General features: G+C 41.5%; 1 protein-coding gene across 11 annotated transcripts in view; it reads left to right on the forward strand.

Moving 5' to 3' along the window:
- The window catches only part of APBB2 (amyloid beta precursor protein binding family B member 2), a 420,468-nt gene that overhangs the window by 16,967 nt on the left and 385,831 nt on the right, over window positions 1-17,670 (forward strand). For 2 of the 11 annotated variants that reach the window (XM_060188171.1, XM_060188176.1), the window contains exon 2: window positions 16,461-16,536. The exons of the other annotated variants lie outside the window; for them this stretch is intronic. The gene's annotated coding sequence lies outside the window, so the exon portion shown is untranslated. The remainder of the gene's footprint in view (window positions 1-16,460; window positions 16,537-17,670) is intronic. 11 annotated transcript variants of the gene reach the window in all.

Consider the following 17,670-nt stretch of genomic DNA (forward strand, 5'->3'; position numbering starts at 1 on the left):
ATTGTCTAAGGAGGTTGGTTGAATATCACTTAGGTCTCCCTCCTTTGTGTATCTGATCACCAGTGAATCTTTTCCCTTTTGCAAGAAAAAAAAAAAAAAGCTTAATCTGAAAAAGAGAGAAGAGAAATGGTTCTGTATTTCCCACCAGTCCAGGGACTGTGACCCAACGAATCTTGCCTTGCCAATTTTTAACTTGAAGGAAGAATTAATTTAATGGATCTCTGAAGTTTGAGCAGGACACAGAATCCAAGAATGGGGGAGGTACAGGTGCTATGTAACCTGAACCTGTTAGCGATCTCCAGCCATTGCCAAAGCTTTTTTTTGTGTGACATTAACACTGATCCAGACAAGTCTGAAATTATAAATCAGATGTGCTTTATGTGGGGCATATTTTGGCAGTGTGGATTACTGTCTCTTACTTTGGAGATGAATTAATTTGATGAAAATGGATTTTCCTTAAGATGTCCTTGAAAACTGTGACACTTTGCCTCCCCTTACACCACTGTGGAATCTACCTGCAAAATCAGGCACCTTGGTAGCTAACCTTTCTTTGACCTTGTCCATCGTATTTTATTTTATCTTATTTTATTGTATTTATTTTTTATTTAAGAAAGGATAAATGAACAAAACCATAGGATAGGAGGGGTATAACTCCACACAATTCCCACCACCAGATCTCCTGTATCCCATCCCCTCCCCTGATAGCTTTCCCATTCTCTATCCCTCTGGGAGCATGGACCCAGGGTTGTGTGGGTTGCAGAAGGTGGAAGGTCTGGCTTCTGTAATTGCTGTAATTCTGTAATTGCTGAACATGGGTGTTGACTGGTCGTTCCATACTCCCAGTCTGCCTCTCTCTTTCCCTAGTAGGGTGAGTCTCTGGGGAAGCGGAGCTCCAGGACACATTGGTGGGGTCTTCAGTCCAGGGAAGCCTGGCCAGCATTCTGATGGCATCTGGAACCTGGTGGCTGAAAAGAGAGTTAACATACAAAGCCAAACAAATTGTTGAGCAATCAAAATATTTATTTATTTATTTATTCCCTTTTGTTGCCCTTGTTTTATTGATGTTGTTGTTGTTGGATAGGACAGAGAGAAAAAGGGGAGAGGAGAGGAAGACAAAGAGATGGAGAGAAAGATAGACACCTGCAGACCTGCTTCATCGCCTGTGAAGTGACTCCCCTGAAGGTGGGGAGTGGGGGCTCAAACCGGGATCCTTATGCCAGTCCTTGTGCTTTGCACCACAGTGCGCTTAACCTGCCGCGCTATCTCCCAACTCCCGTCCATCGTATTTTAAAGAGCTGAGTCTCAATTCAGTCCCTGCTCTGTAACAGGTGGATGGATGTAGGTGTGTATCCTCTCTGAGTTCCGCTTTCCCCATCTGTTCATTGTCTGGAATGATAGGTACCTAGTTGGGACTGTTTGCCAAGATGTGATCTGATCTATGTAGGGTCACTGTGCTGGATAAGTAGGTCCCTTACCAAAATTTTATATATTGTTTAGGAAATATATATTTTAGCTTTCAAGATCAGATGAGATTGGGCATGTTCAGGGTGGTATGACTATAGTGTGTGTGTGTGTGTGTGCAGTAACCATTATAGGACTGGAAAAACAGCTCACTTGGGCAATGTGCTGCTTTGCCATGTGCATGGCCCAGGTTCCAGGACAGCCCCCTCTACAATGAAGAAAGCTTCAATGCTGTGGTTTCTAAAAAAAAAACAAAAAAAAAGCCCTTTGGGAAACAGAAATTAAAACTTGGACTAGGTTTGATGTATTGCACCAGTGCAAAGGACTCTGGGATAGAAGGCCAGGGAAGGGGCTGGGGGGCTGGGGGGCTGGGGGGCATGCAGGCACTTTGGGGTCCTGGTGCATGAGGGTGTAAGAGGACTTAAGTTGTGGTTGAGAGTGTTTTATAGACATCTGTCATGGTGAGATGAGAAACTTTACCCATGTGTCAACAACATTAAGCCATGAACTTCCCAATAAAATGATTAAAAAAAACTGTTTTTTTTATTTATAAAGAGGAAACACTGACAAAACCATAGGATAAGAGGGGTACAACTCCACACAATTCCCACCACCAGAACTCTGAATCTCATCCCCTCCCCTGATAGCTTTCCTATTCTTTAATCCTCTGGGAATATGGACCCAGGGTCATGGTGGGATGCAGAAAGTGGAAGGTCTGGCTTCTGTAATTGCTTCCCCGCTGAACATGGGCGTTGACAGGTCAATCCATACTCTCCACCTGCCTCTCTCTTTCCCTAATGGGGCGAGGTTCTGGGGAATCAGGGCTCCAGGGCACATTGGTGGGGTTGTCTGACCAGGGAAGTCTGGTTGGCATCATGCTAGCATCTGGAACCTGGTGGCTTTTGTTTTAATTGGTGCCTCCCCCCATTCTCTTCAGAGAATAGGAATGACAGCCACTCAGTATGTGTGATGTCTTATGTTACAGTTCAATGGGCCTGAAAGACTTACCAGGTGGGAATTGGTTCAACTAGTTGTCAGCTCAGTGGCCCTAAAACAGATTCACTCCATTTTCCTCTTTTGTGGGATGGTCCTGGAGAAGCTAGGAGGATCAGTGTTGATTGAGCACTTACTGCAAGACAGCAGTCATGGACTGTGATGGAATGTCTGTCACATGGAGGTGATCCTGTGACCTCATACTTCTGCCCTGTTGCTCTTGAGGAACTTTCACCAAAAGAAGCTGGAGGAAGCTGGAGCTCACCAAGGATACACAGAATGTGCCAAAGGATTGGCTCATAAATTGTGAGGCTAGAATGTGGCATAGGGAACCACTCATGTGAATGTAGGAGGACACACACATGCACACTCACTCCCCCCCTTTCAATTAGAATTTCCCTAAGACATAAAGAACAACTAGGCTGCAAAATGGAGAATTCCCCATGAGGGTAGAGAGTGTCTAAATACCAGCCAGTGTGAGAAAACTCATGTCAGAAGCACCAGCTATATTTGGGAATTGCAACTGCTTTGCATTTCTCCTAATTGCTTTTTTAAACAAAGAAAATTTCTACACTCTCTGCAGGATGATATATACTTGTTACTGATATAACTGTTTTTTTCCCCCCTAGGAAAAAGGCAGTTATTTCTCTAATCATTGAGCATTCTGTCCCGAGAATGCACTCGGTATAATTACTGAGGATGAGCTTCTGCCACCAGGGGTGAGCGACTAACAATCTTGAAATGTTCTGTAAATATATTAATCTGAAAATTGCATTGTAATGTGGCATATTAGCAAAATAGAATTTTACTTGCTGAATTATTCCATATGGGTAGTGGCCTTCTTCTGGAGGAAGGAGCTTACTTTATTTAAAACACAATAGATTATCCCTTCCAAAATATTGAACTGTCCTTTGGAGTGAATTAGCATACCGACTTCTGTTTGAAGCAGGATAATTAATGGAATGAAAGGAGACAGATTGAATTTCAGATGAAGAATTTGATTTTAGGAATTATTTTTGCCCTTCCAGTGTTAGTCCTTCTCACCATCTAGGTGGTGTGTTTATTTAACTAGTTATAAATACAAGTGATAACAATCCAATAAAACCATTTCAAAGAATAATTTCCAGTTGGTGCATTGGCTAGCCATTGTTCATATCAGATAATTTTCCTAAGTCTATCTAAAGGGCCAAATTCTCAATTAGCTTATTTCTTTGGGTAGAAAATTTTGGTTGAATTGTCTAGCACACAGAGAAAACTAGGCTGCCAATGTGTGGCAAATGTATTTCTCATGCTTAAACAAATGAGCAAAGCATAATTGATGTAGTGTGAATGTACAAGTTTGACACTAGACTCTGAAAGGATAGGAAGCTATAAATGGGATATATTTAAAACATACCTATCTGCTTTAAATTTTTCTCTGAAGGCTGATTTATTGTTAATCAAAACTGGAAGACTGCAATCTTAAAATGTTAGCTATAGATGCCAGAGAATCACTAGCTTCCAAAAGAGACAGGACTTCTATTGAGAATTTTTTTAAAAAAATTTTTATTTATAAAAAGGAAACATTGACAAAATCATAGGATAGGAGGGGTACAAGTTTGCACAGTTCCCACCACCAGACCTCCGTATCCCAGCCCCTCCCCTCCCCTGATAGCTTTCCTATTTTTTAACCCTCTGGGCGTTTTAAAAAGAAAATATCGAATGATTGTAGGTCACTGCTATTGAGTGTTGTTTAGTTCTCGTTCATGGATCAAGACTGAAAGGTTTTGCTTTTAATGGAAGAGACAGAAGCGTCTAATTTTAGCAGGGTGGGTCCAACCAAGTTCTCTTGAAAAGAATTTACACCGCTTAAACATTAGATTAGGTGATTAACAAAACAAAAACCCTTCACATTGTTTAAATAGATGAAAAAATGATTAAAATAGAGCAGGCATTGGCACAAAGATGTGTGCAGATTGCTGATTAGGCAAAATAAAAAAAATAAACCAGCATGTTGAGCCAACATGGTTTTGTTTTTAAATCTGGTGAACCACCTGTATCTTTAAGCAATCAATTTAAAGATGGCATTGGTTTGTTGTTAATGATTTTCATATTACCCAGTGACATCAGTTGCTGTTCAGAACCAATGTAAGTTTTTTTTTTTTATTGTATTTATTTAATTTGAGAGAGAGAAAGGAAGGACCGCAGGACCAAAGCTTCCTTCATTGTGGTGGTGGTTAGGCTCAAACCTGGGCTGTGCACATGACAAACCAATATATGTTAAAACAAAACAAAACAAAACAAAACAAAAAACCACCATTAGAACACAGCCTAATGGTGGTGCCTCCTGAGTTGGTTTGTGTTCAGAGAAGAGGGCTTGTAGCCTTGGGGTTTCCTTGGCTCCCTTTTTCAGAGTTATGATGGCAAAGGTACTTATCCAGCAATGGTTCCAACCTACATTTTTATTTGTTTTTTGAAGGAGGCTAATTGCCAACTGTGGTTTTCTTTGATCATGAAAGTAAAATTGTTTATTATGACAAGACTCAGACAAAAAGATCAGTAGAAATCTCAACATTTGGAAGTAATCATTGTTAACACTTGGCTAGAGGCTTCTAAGCTAAGCCTTTGTCCATTTGCAAAAAAATAAAATTAGATCTTCTGACTGCAAGGGCAGCTAAGGATAACATTGTAAGACATGGGGCAGACAGATGAGTGAGGCTTTGTAGGAAATTAAAAAGCATTTTGGGTAGTCTAGGACAGAACCACATAGTAGCGATCATGGAATTTTTTTTTTACATTAAGTTAGTTAAAAATGGTGATGAGGATAAATGACTGGGAAAAGGTTTTATTTGCTTTTTCACCCAGCATATTTATTGAGTACAGACTAGATGCTCAGTGGGTACAGTGGACACATTGTTCCTTTTCTATCAGTGCCACTGAAAACCACTCCAACTTTTGCACAGAGAAGGTGGTATTTGACTCAAGACTAGAAACCACTGAGGGAAGATGGTCATTGCTATGCTTATTTGGAAAAGCTGTGTTTCAGGTAGTGAATATTCAGGAAGTGGGCAGAGAGCAGCGCGGTAGGAGTAGGGTGAGTGGGGTGGGAGAGAAGAAGTAGGTGGGCTTAGAGAGCTGCACGTGGGGAGGAGGTTGTGGCACATCCTTCAAGGCTGATTTGGCCATTGAAAGTTCCCTTGCCAGGTAGCATGTGGAGCAGCTGGAGTCTGCCCTGCCAAGGACAGTTTATCTGATTTACGTTTCAAAAGTGGCCTCTGGTAGCCCAACAGTTGAATCTAGGAGTCAGGAGCTTAGGGGAGAAGTTGGAGCTGGAGCTGTAGGCTTGTTTGGAAGTGTACTGGTCATCAGAAATGTGTGTGTGGCACCAAAGTGAAGGGCTCTGGGGATCGTGGTGGTGGCTTTCAAGTCCTGGTGCACAATGGTGGAGGAGAACCTAGGCAGGGGGGGTAGAGTGTTTTGCAGAAAACTGAGAAATTTTACACATGTACCAAACAATTGTGTTTACTGTTGACTGTAAAAAGTTAAGAAAGAAAAAAAGAAAAAAGGAAGGGAGAAAGGAAGAAAGAAAGAAAGAAAGAAAGAAAGAAAGAAAGAAAGAAAGGGAGAAATGTTTGTGTGTGAAGATAGAGATATCAGCAAGAGCTCAGCCTTGCACTAAGCTGGGTTGGAGAGATGAGGGGACACAAGGAGAGTGAGGAAGAGTAGACACTGGGTTGAGCGTCTTCGAATCTAAGTGAAGATGTAGTCACTGTGCCAGTAAATCGCATCTCTGCAAAAGAGGAGTAATTGCTAAAGACATGGGAATTCTTTAGCTTTTATCTTATTTATTTCTCAAGATATACAGAATTTTACATCTCTGCATTTTACCCTCTAACAGAATAGTTCAGTAGAGACTAATGTACTTAGATACTGATGAATCTACTAGCTCTACTAGAGAAATATTGACGACTCTTGTTTTGGATATCTTGAAATTTATCTTTACTTCCTTATTATAGTTAGCTCTGTTTTTATTCACACACACACACACACACACACACACACACACACACACACACACACACACACACACACACACACCTTGCTTGTATGCATATCCTCCTCGCTCCTCCTTTCTCTCTCTTCTCCCCCCCCCCCCTTATCCAGCCTCTTCTGCCCTGCCCAAGGCTGTGCTGTATTTTCTGAAGGCTGCTGTAACAGAAGCAGTAGGACCCCATGGGGTCCTGGGAGAGCCACAGAAGTAATGATGCAGAAAACGGCAGTTTCCACAAGGAACCCATTAAGCTTACTGATGAATGTAGCCTCGAGTAGTCCTAGATTTCCATGTGGAGAGCTGAGGAATACTAGTGGGAGGATCCTGGCCTAAGAGAAGCTCCAAGGCTCTGGTGCCTATCAGTTCTTGTGTCATATCCTAGCTCTGTCACTATCTGTGATCATGGAGAAGTCACCCCTGGTCTTCTTCATAAAAAGATTGGCGATACTAACTCCCCCCCCATTATTGAGGGGTGTGTGTATTGTAGGTGATAACATAAATGAGTAACAGGCCCAAGAGGATTTGTCATATTGTGGGTAACAGTGACATTCATTGTTTGCCCCTGTTGTTTCTTACCTTTTTCCTATTTTCTCATTAAGAAAGTCAGTGAATGAAAAAGGTTTTGAAGGTATGCTGTTTAAGTACGTAGACCCTGGCTATCTGAAAAGAAATGTTAAGTTTAAAAAGCCTAAGTGTATTAAATGACTTGAGACTAGAACTCTATCAGTTTTTTTTCTGTCTTGCATTTAAAAGAAATTAAATCCAGTTTCTTTTGAAAAATGAGTTATTTATATAGTAATTAATGAAGGAAAAAGAGAGAACACCAGTGCATCACTCCAGCACATGCCATACTACGTGAGATCCCATGTTTGAGAATCCAACACATCATCCATTGTACTGTCTTTCAGATTGCTATAAATTCAGTTTGTTAGCTAGTAAACTTTTTTTTTGCCTCCAGGGTTATCGCTGGGGTTCAGTGCCTGCACTACAATTCTGCTGCTCCTGGAGGCCTGTTTTCTCTTTTGTTGTCCTTGTTGTTTATCATTGTTATTATTGTTGTTATTGCTGTCGTTGTTGACTAGGTCAGAGAGAAATCGAGAGAGAAGGGGAGACAGAGAGGAGGAAAGACACCTATAGATCTGCTTTACCGATTGTGAAGTGACCCCCCCTTACAGATGGGGAGCCATGGGATTGAACTGGCATCCTTATGCTGGTCCTTGCACTTTGCTCCATTTGTGCTTAATTCACTGAGCTACTGCCTGGCCCCCAGCTAGTAAACTTTTTTCTGTGCACAGGTTCATTGTCACCGTGTGTGCCTGCCTGCCTATCTATCTGCCTACCTATCTACATCTATCTATATCTATCTATATCTATCTATATCTATCTATATCTATCTATCTATCTATCTATCTATCTATCTATCTATCTATCTATCTATCAGTTTCAGTGAAGCGGTCCCATGGGTTTGCATTCCTACCTGCGATGTACAGTGCTGCCACTTTGAACCCTGTTAAGACTTCCTTTGTTCCCATAGTTATTAACTGGAGTTAATAACACCATCGTCCTTAGGCTGCAGTGCTGGAAACCTTTCTACCCATGTAAGATTCTTCTTTCTGCCTCACCTAAGTATTGGTAACAGAAAAGACCAAACTTCCAAATGTCCCTGGAATTTTTTTTTTTTTCAGTCTTCATATGCCTTTATTTTCCCACCTTGATGATAGCAGAGCCTGCTGATTGATTGTTTTGTCTGTAGATTTTCCTTGCTACAACTCAATCTCCAAACATTTCTCTAGAATGTAAAAGTATTTAGCTAAAAACACACATCACACTTCATAGGCATATTAATGTGAATTGAAAGGGGTCAAGTTAAAAATTGTCTGTGATGTAAAATCTAAACTTATTCATGTCAGTATGTATTATAAAGAGGTAAGGAGTAATGGTTTTTCAGTCTACTGAGAATATCATTTCGTAAACACACACACACACACACACACACACACACTTACCTTTTGACACATTGCCTCTGCAGTAAGACTTGCCTTATAAAAGATGCTAAGACAAATTAATGTCTCTGAAATGAGAGCCCCATCTATTTAAGGAATGTTCAGTTTAGATGAAAAAATTTTGACTATTCACCACTGTTGAGTGGCAATTTATAGTTAATGAATATATGGTATGATGTAAATGCATGTGCTTCCTATAAACTTCTTATAATGAACATATCAGAAGATGGCATCATGGGATCCTCTTTCCGCACTTGGAGAAGTGGAGGCTCAGAGGATCTTACTGAGTTGCCCAGGGATAGCACTCCATGGTTTGGTACAGATACAAGCCTTCTGCCCTCACATATGTGCTTATTAAATGTAATTTCATTTTCCTCTGTATACCTTCTATAGACAATATATGAAATTAAGAATCAGGGGTGGGGGAGATAGCATAGTGGTTATGTAAAACAGACTCTCATGTCTGAGGTTCCAAGGTCCCAGGTTCAATCCCCTGCACCACCATAAATGCAGAGCAGTTTTCGGGCTGGGTTGGTGGTGTAGAATCAATCATTATATTAATATACATTTTGTATAAAATGTTTTTAATAGCAGAACTTTAAAATTTTTTATTATTTGTGTTATGCCCAGAAGTTTGAGTCCCAACCTCACGCAAAGAAGATCAGAATCACATGCAATAGCAAGAGCCTTTTTTAGGAAGCTTAAGCTTGGGCTTCCAACACCCTTCCAAGCAAGGGGAGAGTCTGCGACCCCGATCATTTTTCATCCCACCTTTTTATAGTTATCGCAGGGTGGGTACAGGTGGAAATTATTTATGCAGAACAAGGAACAGTTGGTTTTGGGTTAATGGCTGTTCTCAATGTTCGGGCTTTTCTTTAACCTCACAATTTGTTTTTGGATAGAGAGAAATTGAGAGGGAAGGGGGAGAAAAAGAGGGAAAAAGACACCTGAAACCCTGTTCACCACTTGTAAAGGTTTCCCACTGCTGATGGGGACCAGGGGCTTGAACTCCGGTCCTTGCACATTGTAATATGTGTGATTTACTAGGTGCACCACTGCTGGGCCCCCATTTCATATAATTTTTAAAAATATTTTTATTTATTATTGGGTGCAAAGAGAGAGACAGAAAGAAATTGAGGGGGCAGGGGTGGGGTAGATAGAGAGGAAGAGAGACAGTGAGACACCTCAGTTTTCTCATCTGAGTAATTAGACTTACCGCTTCTGACTACGGTTGCTGTGAAGTCCCAGTGAAAGCATGCCAGCAAGAACTGTGATTGCTAGCCAGTGATACTTGCTCAGCCGAAATTAGTTTCCAAGTGGAATGGAGAGCCAAACTTCAGTAGTGATAATAGTGCCTCAGTAGGATGCATAGACTCTTCTTTTCTGGCTGTGGTACAATTACTGGTACCATGGTAAAGGTTGACACATTGTACATTAGAACTTCTTGAATGTCTGCTTAGGGAACTGAAGTCCACAGTTGCAAAGTGAGCTATGCACAGAACTCAGCAAAGTTAAGGAGCATACCAGACAGATGAATAACATGCTAATTATTATCCTACCTTGGAGAAAGTCTGGTCGTCTTGCAGCTTCAGGCACTATGTAAGACCTGGGTTTCTAAGCTGGAAAAATATTGATTACTATTTTTAGTTCGATGTCTACCCTTTAAAAAAATGTAGTACACCCCTTGCTACTCCTGGATGGTTTTATGTATTTTAATTAATGTTATCTTACTGCATTTGAGCCCTGAGGACGCTTCAGTGAAAGATGTAATTTTAGAAGGTTGATGAAATTAGATAGGTCTGACTAAGAAGGCTGTTACTCATATTTATGATTATAAAATATTTCAGATACATCTTTGTATGACATTCTTGTGCTGTAACTACACAGACAGTGTTCTGAATCTATTTGTCTTAGAGTTTTTCAGGCCACTAAAGTAATTGCTGCTCCAGTTTGGGGATGATTTTGTTGTTTTGCCTGTTAAACATGACTTAACATTTTTTTCTTACTTCAAATGTCGCCATTCAATGAAATGGAAAGAGGTGAAAGTGATTCTATAACCCAAGTACACATAAAACCTCCCAGTTTTATTATTTTGAACTCTCAGACCTCATCTTCTTGACTGAATGGCCAACATATACAGAACCAGGTGAAAATCAGCTTCGCTTGGGTCCAAATGAGTAGCCAGCCATAGAGCCTGGAAATATATTTTAAATTATTTGCCAGAGCAAAGTGCAATTAAAGTTTCCAATCAAAGTGAAAGATAATCCTTGGAACAAGAAAAACAGTTTGAGTGAGACATGAAACAGGACACACTCGATAAAGAAATGTTGTGAACTGTTATGATAAAAAGCAAAGCAAAAGGGGCCTGGGTGGTGGTGTACCCGGTAGAATACACCTATTACCAAGTGAGGGGACCCAGGGTTTAATCCTCTGTCCGACTTTCAGGGGGGAAGCTTCACAAGTGGAGGAGCAGTGCTGCAGTTATCTTTGTCTCTCTCCTTTTCTATTCCGTGTTCCTCTGTGTTTCTCCTTGTCTCTATTTAAAAAAGCAAAAATTGCAAATCAGAGATTCTTTTTAGTGGAAGTTAAATGTCCCAAAGCTATTGAACTGTAAATTTACAGTATTTCCCCTGTCTTAAAGCTTAGGGTCCTAAAACCCTCTTAGTGGTAGAATTTGAGACTGCATGATTAAAAATATCAGGAGAGAGCCTGGGCGATGGCACACTTGGTAGACTGCACATGCTACCATACATGAGGATCTGGGTTCAAAACCTGGTTCCCCACTTGCAGAGAGAGAAGCTTCATGACCTGTGAAGCAGTATTCCAGGTGACTCTTTCTCTGTCCCTTTCTCCCTCTTCTCTCTCAAATTCTCTTTCTTTCTAAGGAAAATGAGCCACCAGGAGTGTAGGCATTGAGCCCCACTGATAACCCTCATGACAATTAAAAAAATTAATTGTAGGGGATGTGGGACGGTAGTGCACCAGGTTAAGTGCACATAGTACGTGAAACTCAAAGACCCCAGAAGGATCTCGGTTCGAACCCTCCGCTCCCCGCCTGCAGGTGGCTTGCTTCACAAGCAGTGAAGGAGGTCTGCAGGTGTCTATCATTCTCTCCCGCTTTCTCTCTGTCTATCTAACAACAGCAGCAGCAACAACATCAGCAATAGCAACAACAGAAAAAAGATGGCCTCTAGGAGCAGAGAATTTGTAGTTTTGGAACTTCTTCTTCTAGCGTTTGCCCTTCTTCCGTAGCCAGTCAACAGGTCAGGTTGAAAGCTTTCAGGAGGTGCTTGTTGCTGGCTTTGAAAGTGACTGGGATCCATGTGGATTCAGTCGGCTAGGAAGGATCGTCAGTTTCCCCAATGAATGGGTACTCACGGGATGCACCACGAGAAGGTCGATCCAATGCATCCCAGTTTTGGAACTGAGCCCCAGCAATAACCTTGGAGGCAAAATACATAAGCAAATAAATATAAAAATAAATAAATCTTAGGACGAGGGGGAAATATATCAGTAACTTTGTGACTTTCTCTTTCTCTCTTCCTTTCTTTTTTGTCAGGACAAAAAAAATGCATCTTCATCTTTTTTTTTTCCTCCAGGGTTATTGCTGGGGCTCAGTGCCTGCATCATGAGCCCACTGCTCCTGGAGGTTATTTCCTCCCCCTCCACACACACTTTGTTGCCCTTGTTGTAACCTTGTTGTGGTTATTATTGTTGTTGGTAATGTTGTTCGTTGTTGGTAATGTTGTTCGTTGTTGGTAATGTTGTTCGTTGTTGCATAGGACAGAGAGAAACGGAGAGAGGAGGGGAAGACAGAGAGGGGGAGAGAAAGACAGACACCTGCAGACCTGCTTCACCGCCTGTGAAGTGACTCCCCTGCAGGTGGCACTTTGCACCACATGCCCTTAACCTGCTGCGCTATCGACCGACCACCCCTGCATCTGCATGATTTTACTGCTCTTGACAGACTCTTATTCTCCTAATTTCATAGAGGTGGGGGTATGGGGAGAGAGGGGAGGGGGAGGGAGAGGGAGAGAGAGAGATGCTACCATTAGTGAAGCTTTCCTTTTGCTTGGTGCTGCTATGTGCTGCTCAAGGCTGGAACCTTATGCACGGGAAGTGCATGGTCTTCAAGATGAAACATCTCCCAGCCTTTGTGCCTATTTCTATTAAAAAAAAAAATCAGGTAGCAAAGTGCATTGTAGAAACTTCATGTCTAGTTTAATTGTAATATTCTGTAATCCTTTTTTTTTAATGACAGATGATGAACACAGTAAGCTTTTGTTCTACCTGGAAGACTATTAGTTTTCTATCCAACAGGCAATGTTAACCCCTCTTTTTGCTTTTTCTTTCCCTTCCTTCTCCTCACTTCCTTCTAATATTTCCATTTCACCATTTTATCATTTGTATCAAGTATTATTTTAGGCTTTGGGGGCATAGCAAAACAAAGACCTTATCCTCAGTAAGATTGCATTCTAGCTGGGGCAGCTAAGTAAGCATCAACATTGGGCATTTAGAAGCAGACACAGACCTGTTTAGGGAAACAGGTTCATCTGGGCTGCTACCCTGAATAGAAGGGGTTGGAAGTAGAATCAGGCAGAGGGAGAAGTTGAAGTGTGATCTCCACTTGACAAAGCCTCTTCCAGCCTGCCAGAACATGCTGGAGTCAACATGACCTGTCTGAATGCCCTGCACCGAGTGGTGACCTTGTTTTGTCATCAGGTGTGTGACCGGGTGTGGGCTGCCGCTGGATGGCTTTGATTCTGGGCAGACCAGCCTGTTCTCTGCAGTCAAGGCTGACCCTGAAGGGCTGAATCAGGGAGCCTGTCAGCCTGCAACTGCTTGTTAAGTTCTCATAGTGCACTTCCGACTTGACCACAGGTATTTGAATTATCTGGTGGTGACACATGATGGAGACAATAGAATCTGCAGGGATGGAGAGAGAGACCTTATGGAGGTACTTGAGCAGAGATCTATAGGGATTGAGAGCAGGGGGGGGGTCTCACCTGTCCAGAGTAGAGACAGCAAAGGCCCTAGGGGGTACGGGGGTGGGGGGGCAGGAGGAGCTATAAGGAAGCCAGACTGTGAGCTCGGGTGCAGTCACATGGGATCTTTAGGCCACTGCAATGAGTTCACCTTTCATTCAGTGTTAGGTGGTGATTTATTTTGCTAGGACTGATCAATAGAGCACCACAAACTAGGGGACTTAAGATAGCTGATATGTGTTGCTTCATGGTTGTAAACATCCAAGTCCATGCTCAGCAGATTGGCAGAGTCAGTTCCTTGTAATGGCTCTGAGAGAGAATCTGTCCCAGTCCTCTCCCTTAACCGTGGGTGATTTTCTGGTAGTATTTGGCTTTCCCTTGGCTTGTAGAGCTTAGCCTTCATCTCCCCATGGAGTTCTTCCTATGTCTGTCTTTGTGCCTAATTTTTCTTTGCATTTTTAAAAACATTCTCTCTCTCTCTCTCTCTCTCTCTCTATATATATATATATATATTTGTAGTGACACTGGTTTGCAACAGTGTATGTTTTGGCAGTACAGGTTCACTTGTATTCAAATATGTGTCATCCTATCACTGCCTGGCAATGGACTGGCAAAGGACCAAGAAGCCTCCACCACATTCCGCTCAACTCCCTCCACTCTTCTCTCCCGTCTCTGTTTTCTTTCTTTTTTTAAAAATTTTATTTATTTTATTTATTCCTTTTTGTTGTCCTTGTTATTTTATTATTGTAGTTATTATTGTTGTTATTAATGTCGTCGTTGTTGGATAGGACAGAGAGAAATGGAGAGAGGAGGGGAAGACAGAGAAGGGGAGAGAAAGACAGACACCTGCAGACCTGCTTCACTGCCTGTGAAGTGACTCCCCTGCAGGTGGGGAGCCGGGGGCTCAAACCAGGTCCCTGCGCTTTGCACCGCCTGCGCTTAACCCGCTGCGCTACCACCCGACTCCCCCGTTTTCTTTCTAATCTCACTTCTGCAATCACAATCTATGGGTTAGGCTAGGTTTTATTTTTCCTGTTTCTTTGCTTCTTTTCTTTATATTCTGTTTATGAATGCAATAATCTGATATTTTTCTTTGTTCTTTATGAATTCATTGTTCCTGGCGGCCATTTTTCCATTGTTGTTGTTGGATAGGACAGAGAGAAATTGAGAGAGGAGGCAAAGGTAGAGAGTGGGAGAGAAAGATAAACACCTGCAGATCTGCTTCACTGCTTGAGAAGCGACCCCCTGCAGGTGGGAAACCAGGATCCTTGCTTGTGTCCTTACGCTTTGTACTATATGTGCTTAACCCTGTGTACCACCACCTGGCCTCTTTCTTTGTTCTTTTAATTTATCTTGTTTAGCATAATCTCCAATTCTGTCCAAGCTGTTGCAAATAGTAACAATGAAGTTTTCATTTACTGAGATAGATGAGGTTTAAAGAAGCAGTTTGGGGATAATACTGCAGATTTAATTTAGGACTTAAGTTTGTGGTGCCTGTTAAGATTTGTTTTCCAAGTAGAGGTACTAAATGGACAACTGGATATGTGGGAGATACTGGAATCTGGAGTCCAGAGATGGAAAGGGACTGTCAAAGGAAACCTGGAGAGAGAGAATTAGTGAAGGAGGAAGAAAACTTTCAGAAGATTTGCAGAGGGGAGAGAGGGCTTAGAATCCATACAGTGAATGTATTTCAAGACACAGCAATCAAGTAGAAAGAAGGTTCGGACTGACCACTGATTTTGGTAATGTGGATGTCATTGGTGACCTTTGTAAGAACAGTTTAGATCAGTTAATAGGAATGAAAATCCAGCAGGAGTGAATTAAATTGGAAGAGAGAAGCTAGAGCCTATAAATACAGAAAACTCAATTTATGACCAACTCTCTTTGACAATGTGATTATGGGTACCCAGACTTAATTAAACTAGAGATGCGGAAAAACTAAGAAGCTAGAGAGTGAAAAATCCTCCAGGAAGCCTATGTAGATCCATCTTCAGATAGAGGCCCAGGCCTTCTCAGATGTCCTCCTTTTTCTTTCCTTCCTTCCTTCCTTCCTTCCTTCCTTCCTTCCTTCCTTTTTTCTTTTTCTGTTTTTTTTTTTTTGCTTCCAGGGTTATTACTGGAGTTCAGTGCCAGTATTATGAATCCACTACTCTTGGCAGCCATTGTTTTCCATTTTATTGGATAGGACAGAGAGAAATTGAGAGGGGGAGAGAAAGATAGATACCTGCAGACCTGCTTCAGTGCTTGTGAAGTAACCCCTGTGCAGTTGGGGGAGCCGGGGGGTTTTAACCCCGATTCCCAATTGTTGTGTGGGTCCTTGCCCTTAGTATCATGTGCCTTTAACCTAGTACACCACTGCTTGGCCCCCACCTGCCCTTTTTCTTTAAAAGAATTCTTCAGCTCTGCCCAGCAGTGATGCCTTCATGCCAAAGTCTATAATATTAGTCTCTCTTAGACAAGTTTTAGCTTCTTTCCACCTCCAAGGACAAGATGGTAATACTGAATTCTTATTGGAGGAGTAAGGAAGTGTTAGCGTTATATAGACTTGGTCATGAAGTCACAGGGGAAAAAAAAATGATATAAGAGGAAAGCTAACTGAGATTCACATGCATGAATAAAGAAAATGAAGAAATTATGCACAATTAGTTCTCAGGATAATTTACATCCAAAAACAATTTAGCTGCATTTCAATTTCCTCCTTCATATATCTTAAAATCAAGAGTTATCTGCAAAGTATAATCAACAGCCATAGTTTTCTCTTCTCTCTCCCAATCTACTAAGGTAAGAGAGGGGAAGATACAACAGAATAACTGAAGGAGTGGAGTGAAACCAAAGGTTTTATGGTCCCTAGCTCCTAGAACTCAGGGAAGCCATTTTGAAAAGTTCTGTATCCAGCAAGTGTGAATGTTAACTTGTAGAGACCTGTATTAAATGTTTATATTATACAAGACCATAGTAGGCCTGGATTTTTTTTTTTTTTTGTGACAGGTTAATATCTGAACATTGCTGTCCTTTAAAGAGAGCATCTGTACACGAGCACACCTCAAAATGTGTCTGCTCGAATGTAAGTATTTCTGTCTTTTTCTTTTAGGGGTTTATTCATTTCCACAGAGTTCACAGAGGGAGAAAAAGCAGTGGAATTAAACGGCACTACGAGAAGAGCTTTTAGTTTCATAAAGAGGAAGCTTTTCTAATGAGTTCTCCTTGAAGCTGGTCATAACATTTCTGTGGGATTTATAAATCACTCCCTCTAAACGATCAAGGTGTGGGGAAGACAGAGTGATCAGGAAACCTTTATGCAGGGAGAAGGTCTGTCTGGTTTATGGGAAGATCCAAGAAGATATCCAGACAGGTTTAACCTTTTTTTTTTTTTTAATTTCCTTCCAAATCATTTTATTGTGGAAATAATGGTTTCCAATACAGTTGTTGACATATGAGTACAATTTCTCATATCCCATTGACAGGTATCTGCAAAACGCAAGTTTAACTCTTAAAAACCTTTAGGACTGGAGAGACAGCATAATGAGCATGCATAAGGTCTTTTCATACTTGAGATTCTGAGGTCCTAGGGGTTGAACCAATTTACCTTCCCACCAGCAGTGCAGGAGGGTTCCTTTGTCCCCACATCCTCTCCAGCATCTGTTGCTGCTTCTTTTTCTGATGTATGACATTCTCACAGGAATGAAGTGGTATCTCATTGTTGTCTTTATTTGCATTTCTCTTACAATTGAACCAGGATTCTTAGGCTGGTCTTTGCACTTTGCGCCATGTGCGCTTAACCTGCTATGCTATCACCCCCACCCCCCAAGAGATACTGTGGTTCTCTCTTATGAAATAAATAAATCTTTAAAAACTGTATGATAAACTCTCAAGCAAGCAAACTCAACCCTACTGTCCTGCAGGTTTCCCTAGGCTTATTCAAGGCCCAAGGGAACCACACATTTGGAAAGCCTTTGTGTTCATATAGGAGGTAGTGAAGGAGGAGATACTGGACAGGCTGCCTTCTACTGATGACAGTTCTTCAGTCACCCAGGCCTTTGCTCCCAGGGACACTTGCTTTCTGTTTATCCCAGAGTTATTTCCCTGCACAGCTTCTCTTTCTGTCTTATCTGAGATTGCCTTCTCAAATACAGCATTGAAATTCAGGGAGGAAAAAAGAGAGAGGATTAGTTGGTATTGTTTCTATTAAATCTGTAAA

This window comes from Erinaceus europaeus, chromosome 3 (genome assembly GCF_950295315.1).
Source record: "Erinaceus europaeus chromosome 3, mEriEur2.1, whole genome shotgun sequence".
NCBI classification, from domain to species: Eukaryota; Metazoa; Chordata; class Mammalia; order Eulipotyphla; family Erinaceidae; genus Erinaceus; species Erinaceus europaeus.